Genomic DNA, 8275 nt, shown 5'->3' with positions numbered 1-8275 from the left:
AGGATTTTTTCCAGCCATATCTATAGATTGCTCACAAGGTCTCTGGGCACATAAACCACAATGATAGGCACATTCCATTTACAAATGCTTGCATGTTTTCATTTTCATGTCTCTGAAATCTACATTTTTTCCCAAGCATAGCAGTTTTCTAATCAATCCCGCATGTCTTCTCTCAACCATGTTTCTGAGGGCCAGCCAGACAAGCTGCAAAGTCCTTGGCCACAGAAGCACCTGGCACCCCAATGATGTGTACCTCATTGTCTTAAATCTAAGAAAGGCTCTTTGATCTCCCTGCTTAGGAAAGATTGTGGCCAGGCCTTTTTCCAACATCCTTTGAGACCCAGCATTCCCTCTTCTCCCAGATCCTTCGCTACTCACTGACATCAAACTCTACCCACCCTTCTTCATCTCCCATTGCCCTGAGAAACCATACCTCTTTTTGGGTCCTCCTCTTGCCTCTATTACATATATCATAGAGCTTTCATCCAAGGATATGCACATGACTCTCTAACTACACTATAAACTCACTGAGGACAAGAATTACCCCTACGGGGGAAGCCTTGATCCTGGAACTACCCCAACTTTAAGCATTATTCCTTTGACTTTCTATGGAGTTATGTTCCTATCAGTCCATGTATCCTAATTTTGACATTAAAATGTGGTCAACAGGGCAGCACTGGTGGCTCAGCGGTTTAGCGCCGCCTTCGGCCCAGGCCGTGATCCTGGGGACCCGGGATTGAGTCCCATGTCAGGCTTCCTGCATGGAGCCTGCTTCTCCCGCTGCCTGTGTCTCTGCCCCTCTCTCTCTCTCTCTCTCTCTCTCTCTCTCTCTCTGGGTCTCTCATGAATAAATAAATAAAACCTTTAAAAATAAATAAAATAAAATGTGGCCAACATATTTACAACTTTGGATCTCTCATATTGAGTGTTGCCCCTTACCTTAGGACGCTACCTCTCAAAATACACACAGACACATACACAAGCATATATGTATATGTATGCATGAGTACATACATGTACACACATATGCGTGTGTGTGTGCGTGCGCACACATATGTGTGTATATGTATACTTTCTCTGCTACTGAAATAATGACTTCCTAAGAATAGAGGATATGTTCTAATTCTTTCCTGAATTTCTAAACTCTGGTACTGTTCCAGGCACACAGAATGTGGCCAGGTATTTGAAAGGTGGATTTAAACACAGAGCATGTGCATTAAATGGCTCTAATACTGCAATGTGAAAAACTCTCCCAGGAGCCTTACGTGGAAAGACCCTAACCAGCCAAGTCTAACCTGTTTGTGTGTGACACTCAAGAGCTGGGAGACAGTGCTGAATCTCCAACCTACAAAGGCATGTGGACAGGAAACACCTTTACACATAGCACCACAAATGGATCATCCCTCACACACTTCCACTGATCACCTTCTATGTGCCAGACCTGGTAGCTAGGAATAATAAATTAATTGGTTCAATTTTAACTTTTCAAAAAATACTGAAGAAAATTGAATTCCTAATGCAGGACATAAGAAAGGAGAGTAAATTGTTTTTACTGAGTACCTCTTGTGTGTCAGGTTTATTGCGTATGTTATCTCATTTAAGCATTGCAACCATCCTGAGAGAGGGAAATCATTTTCTCCATCTCAGGGAGCTCTACAAAGATCTGAGCCCTCATCTGCACACCTGAAATGCATGCTGCAGGCTCATAACACTTGTGGGATGCAAGATTGATCACACAAACATCCCTTCTCCACTCACTCACTATTTGTTTCCATTTCTTCCACAGCTCATCAGAGATGTTAAGCCAATTTGAGCCCATAATAAGTAGAGTCTAGTAATGTTCCTTTATGATAGAAAAACAGTAAAGATTTCCTGTTGTAATATTAAATGCCACTTAAAGGAGTACAGATGCTGAATCTGAGTAGATTAGCCAAATTATGGTATAAACTTCAGCTCTTAGAGTTGTATCCCCAAGGCAAAGTAAAATGTCCAGTAGTGGTTACCCCATTCCTCAACAAAAAACAGCTTTCTAAAATATGATGCAAATAAAATATTACATTTCTTAAACTATGTTGTCTTTGGGTCAGTTGCATATTTTCTATTGGAGTTAATACCACATATTGAGGTATAGGAACTTAAGACAGGCATCTAATGCAGTGAGCTATTTTAGGCAAACCAAAATGTAAAACGACAATGTGCTCTGCACAATGTAACTTGTGTTAGTTACATTGCTTTTGGTCCTAATTGATTCTTTGCTGTGCAGTATAAAATCCTTTACCTCTGGCTGCAGCACTGGGCAGAGCAGAGAAGCATGTGTTGGCCAAGTAAATGAACCTTGTATATGTCCTCTAGGGGTTGCTCTTTGGGAGGCCCGGCCACTGCCCTCATGACACCACTGTAGTCCAGTTTTGTGTTTCAATCCTAAATCAGGAAAAGGCATCCAAGGTTCCAAACTTCTATCTTCCCCCTAGACTATTCAGCATGCCCTCTCCATGTCAGCATTGCAGTTCCAAGACAAGAATTAGACCCACTTTCTACTGTATCTGATCTCCATATAAATAACTGACACTGGAAATTGTTATGCCTGATACTGGACTAAGCTTGTTATATGAATGATTGCATTTATTCTTCACAACTTAATTGGGCATATTCATTTTTTATCTCCATCTTACAAATAAGAAACTGATGCAATTCCAGAAGTCAACTCTACAAGGGCTTTATCCTGCCTTGCAAAAACTCCAGGGCCTAGAATGGTGTCTGGCATATAAGTACTCAAGAAATAATGTCTGAAAAGATTGGTATCACCAACATAATGGAATTGATAGTGTTACACCATCTTACTCTCCAAAAGCACTGATTTAATCACCCATGAACTACAGTGCCTTGGTGGAAGTCTGGGAGTCCAGTGGAGAAGCTCCAGCACACAGCTGGAGATAGATATAGATAAAGATAGATATAGATATATAGATATAGATATAGATATAGATATATAGGTATATATATAGAGAGATAGAGATTGGATGCATTGAAGAGGGTAAGAGGAACAGTTTAACTTTACTGACATTACCCCTCCCCCAAAGTGGCACAGTTCATTGCCAAGAGAGACCTTCTCAGCCTGTGACCTCTCCCACAAGGGAAAGTAAGTGCACCTGAGTGAGCATCCAGCTTCCCAAGATATGTGGGACACTACCAAAGAGACCCAACTCTTTCTCATTTCACTCAGATTTCTGAGTTCTAAGTAGGGAGTAGGGAGTGTCTAAGAGCAGCCAGGCCTCTTGGAGGGCATCAAAGAAACATATATCCTACTAACCATGTTACACACTCCATCAGGAAGCCAACCAATGAGCCATTGGGAACATGTTACCTACAGATCCTCTTGATGGTCCACAGGTACTCCAAATGCATTTCAACCTCACCAAAACCCCACTCCACCATCCTGTGGCCAGCTCCCTGAACACAATCCCTATGACAACAAAAATGAGCCTTTGCAGACAGCTAGTGAGTACATGCAAAAGCCAGCCCAATTCTGCAGGATTGTGATAAAGCACACAATATGAGCATTCACCACAGTCATAGAGAAAGCAAATGGGAAGCTGACAGGTCTGGTTTTGCAGGATGAAAAGGCAGCATACAATCTTAGGAATTCACCCTCTATGCTGGAACAAGAATTGTGGAGTGGAAATATCAATAGAAAATATCTGAAAAAAAGGCTCAGAATCCCTAATATGGGTCATGGAAGATATTTCCCAAAGCCAGTGAATAAAGACAAGAGGAGGTGATTATTTCTTTAACTGTGAATGCAAACTCCAAAGAAAATTAAAAATTAAGTAAGCATAATACCACCAAAGAAATATTTTCTAATAACCAACCTCAAAAAAATTGTCCAATAAAAAAACAATATAGTCATTTTAAGAAAACACAGAAGGGCAGTTCAGCAAAATCAGCAAAATGATAATAGAATGAGAAGTCTATTAGAGATATAGAAATCATTTTTAAAAACAGGTTCTGGGGATCCCTGGGTGGCCCAGTGGTTTGGCGCCTGCCTTTGGCCCAGGGCGCGATCCTGGAGACCCGGGATCAAATCCCACGTCGGGCTCCCGGTGCATGGAGCCTGCTTCGCCCTCTGCCTGTGTCTCTGCCTCTCTCTCTTTGTGTGACTATCATAAATAAATAAAAATTTAAAAAAAACAGGTTCTGGAACTAAAGAATATAATGAACGAAATTAAAATTTTCATAGAGTGTCAGTAGCAGACTGAATTAATATAAGAAAGAAGCATGAGGTGGAAGACAGATTTTTTGAACTTGTCCAGTTAGAGAAAACAAATAAAAAAGAATTCAAAATATTAAAAGAAAGCCTATATAGACTATGGGATACCATTAAGAGAAATAATCATGCATTATTGGAGTCCCAGAGGGAGAAAATAGGGAGAAATGGACAAAAGCTTATTTAAGCAAATAATGGCTGAGAATATATTAAAACTAGGGAGAGATTTGGACACTGTTGGTAGGAATGTAAATTGGCACAACCACTTTGCCAAAGGAAATCAGTATGGCATTCCCTCAAAAAATTAAAAATGGAAATACCATATGATCCTGCAATCCCACCCTGGATACATATCTGAAAGAAAAGAAATTATCTTGAGATATCTGCACTTCCATGTTCATTGCAATGTTATATACAATAGCCAAGACATGGAAACAACCTATATGACAATCAACAGATAGATAAAGAAAATGTGATATATCTGTATCATATAGATATATGGACATAGATAGATATCATGGAATATTATTTTGCCATAAAAAAGGAAATCTTCCCACTTGCAACAACATAGGTGGACCTTAGAGTATTATGCTAAGTAAAATAAATAAATCATAAAAAGAAATACTGTATGATCTCACCTTATCCAAAAAAGCTAAACTCATAGAAATAGAGAATAGAATGGTGGCTCCTGGGAGCTGGGGGTGGGAGAAATGGGGGCAAACTTCAAGCAAGATTAAGAAATTCTGGAGAGTACATACACCATGGTGACTGTAGTTCATATACTGTACTGTGTATTTAAGAGACTGAGCAAGGGGGAAGCAGATTTCCCAACACTCTGCATGGTCACAGCTGCCACGATCACTTGTCAGAGAAGCTTCAGCTCTAAGATTTGCCCTTTGTTTGCAGCACTCATTGAGGCACAGGGCCGCTGGCCAAAGCTTGGGCAAAGGATTTTCCATCAGGAAATTTCAGACATGGGCTTAACACTAGGATACTGATATCTCTGCATTCCTATCTGCAGGAGTTGGGAGTCAAACCTGGTACAGGACTCCCTGCTAGCATGCTACCCAACCAGCTTTCCTAATGTTTGTTGACACCTGTGTCATCTTCTTTTGGTTCAAAGCCTACCACTCTGGGTGTTCATTCAGTTTCTACTAAGAAATTCACCCAATATTCTATACTAATTCTTAAGTGTTAAATTGTATACCTTAAGAAAAAAAAAACTAAAGTCCTACCCCTAATATACCTCATATTTTGATCTTATTTGCAAAACGGGTTGTTATAGATGTAATTAGTTGAATTAAAATAGGATTATATTCTAGTAGGGTGGGTCCCTAATCCAACATGACTGGTGTCCTTACAAGCAGATGTTCATTTGAAGACACAGAGACACATGGGGACAAGGCCATGTGATGACAAAGGTAGACAATAAAGTTCTGCAGCTTCAAGCCAAGGAACCAGAGACTGCTGGCAAACTACCAGAGGCTAAGAAGAGGCAACAAAGAATTCTCCTACAGGTTTCAGAGGAAGCATTGCTCTGCCAATACCTTGGCTGCAGACTTGTTGCCTCCAGAACTGGGAAACAATACATTTCTATCATTTTAAGATGCCACTTAGTTCACAGTGCTTTGTTATGACAATCCTAGAAAACTAATACAGAAATTATTCTATGATCCAGCAAGAGTGCAATAGCACCACTCCCACCCCTGGCTCACCAATAAACACAATTCCCATACAGAGCTCCGAAGTGGCACTATATCTCATTTATTCAGAAAGCAGTGCTTTAGCAGACTCAACTATGGAACTGTGGCCAAAGACCAGAAAGGAAGCAAGAAAGTGTCCAAATACATATGACATAGTTCACGTTTTTAATTCCTAGAAGAGATCTTCAAACACTCATTTAGAACCTACTAACCCTTATCTAAGAAATTGCCCTACAGCAGAGGTAATCCATAAACTACTGGAGAGTTGGCCTGGAGCTCATAGCAGTGGCAAGCAATAGCTAAGGAAGGAGAAGATGGACAACAACAAGTGACATTTAAAAAAAAAAAATCACAGCATCCTGGGGCCATTCAGAGCAGTGCACAACATTTCTACATTTTAATAAATGCTTGGAAAATAATGATGCATTTGGTTCATCCAAAATGCAGAAGTGTTCTTTCCAGTCGATATGGAATAACAGGGACCATTTTTTTCTCACCCTGCATGAAAGGACTACAAAGCCAGACAAAATATATGAAAACAATCATGTTCAGGACACAGGATAACAAGCAACAAGCGACAGGGGTTCCTGAGAAACGGGAAAAACTGAGACTAGCCCTACTGCTGCCTTGACAGTTTGTAGGCTTTGGGACTGGGAGGGAGGGTCCAGTCAGAGCCCAGATTCTTTTGAGTTGAGGAACAGAGCAGAAACTCTGGTGAGCTCCCAGGGAAGAGAGCCAGCAAGGAAAGAGCTGCAGAAAGAGCATTCTGGAGATGTGGGGAGTCTCTCTCACATCTTCATGGTGTCGGGAAACTGCCCAAGGCTGGGGTAATAACCACCAGAAAGAGTCAGCAAGAGCATGGCTTAGAGTTCATACACACCTGGAAATAATGCCTGTTGCCACAGCAAAGTAGAAAACCTCATAATTCGTGGAGCAATAGCCAGAGTACTAAGCAAGGGCTTTGTTTGGTTTTTTTTTTTTCCCCACAACAGGGGGACAAAATAGGCTGAACTAAACACTAGTTCCAGTAGCACCTAACAAAGCTCCAAATACTTTATCAACAGTGTGGTCTCAAAGAATCTCCCACAAAACACTTACTAATTACAGATGGAGAAAGGGTAAGGTTAAGGGGGTAAAGCCTGGCAGACACAAGTTAATCAAATGATCAAAAGTTGAGTCACCAGTACTGGACAAATTAGTGTGCCTCCTCATAGGATGCATTAATGGCATTCCTTTCGTTACACTCCTGCCAGGAAGGCATGATCCAAATCAAATCATGGGGACATATTAGGCAAACCCAAAATGGGGGACATTTTACCACATAGCTGGTCCATGACCTTCAAAAGTAATAAGGTCATGAAAGTCACAGAAAGACTGAGAAACTGAGGTTGAAAGAGACAAAAGATGCATAACTAGATACAAGACGTGATCCTGGACTAGATCCTGTTTCCCTAAAAGCCATAGTTAGGCACACTGGAGAAACTGGAGTGAGATCTCTGGGTGAGGTGACAATAATACATAGATGTTAGTGTCCTGACTTTGATTTTGATAGTAGTACACTGAAATCTTCCAGCAACTTGTTTTTAAATGGCTCAGGGGAAAAAAATATTTGTAATATTCCAGCAAATTTTCTGTAAATTTGAAATTTTATGAAAATAGAAAAATAAAACTCTCTTGAGAAACACATAGGAAAATTCTAATTTAAAGAGGCATCCTATATGGCTACAATGGGAAGATTATATATTGCAAAACCATCATTTCTTCAACATAAATATTATGAAGTCAATACACTTCAAATCAAAATTCCACCAGAAAATTGTGAACACATTGGGCAAAAGAGCCAATAAAATATTGAAAACTAAAGAAAGAAAGGAGGAATTTACATTTTAATGTATCTGAATTTATTTCAAAATATAATAACCAAAAGTGCATGCTGTGACACCAATCTGCAAAGCAGAACAACTGAACAGAAAGAAAAGACACCAAAAGAGGTCAAGTATGAAAATGGCATTTGAAATCACTGAGGATGAGTTATTTATTAAGTATTAGGCTACTGGTTAATAATTTTGCGGGAGGGAACTTTAACTATGTACCTCATACTATATATCAAAACAAATCCATGTACATTAAAGTTTAAATACAAATAATGGATTTATAAAATAGAGAAATGTAATCAATATATTTCTAAAATCTTGAGATGGAAAAGGATTTTCTAAATGTGACATCAAAGGCAAAAACAGAAAGGAAGACATAAATGGAATTATGTACATATGTATTTAAAACCTTTGTACATCAAAAGTACACAAAG

This window comes from Vulpes lagopus, chromosome 5 (assembly GCF_018345385.1).
Source record: "Vulpes lagopus strain Blue_001 chromosome 5, ASM1834538v1, whole genome shotgun sequence".
Taxonomy (NCBI): domain Eukaryota; kingdom Metazoa; phylum Chordata; class Mammalia; order Carnivora; family Canidae; genus Vulpes; species Vulpes lagopus.
The sequence above is the reverse complement of the archived record's forward strand: the minus strand, read 5'-3'. Positions refer to the sequence as shown.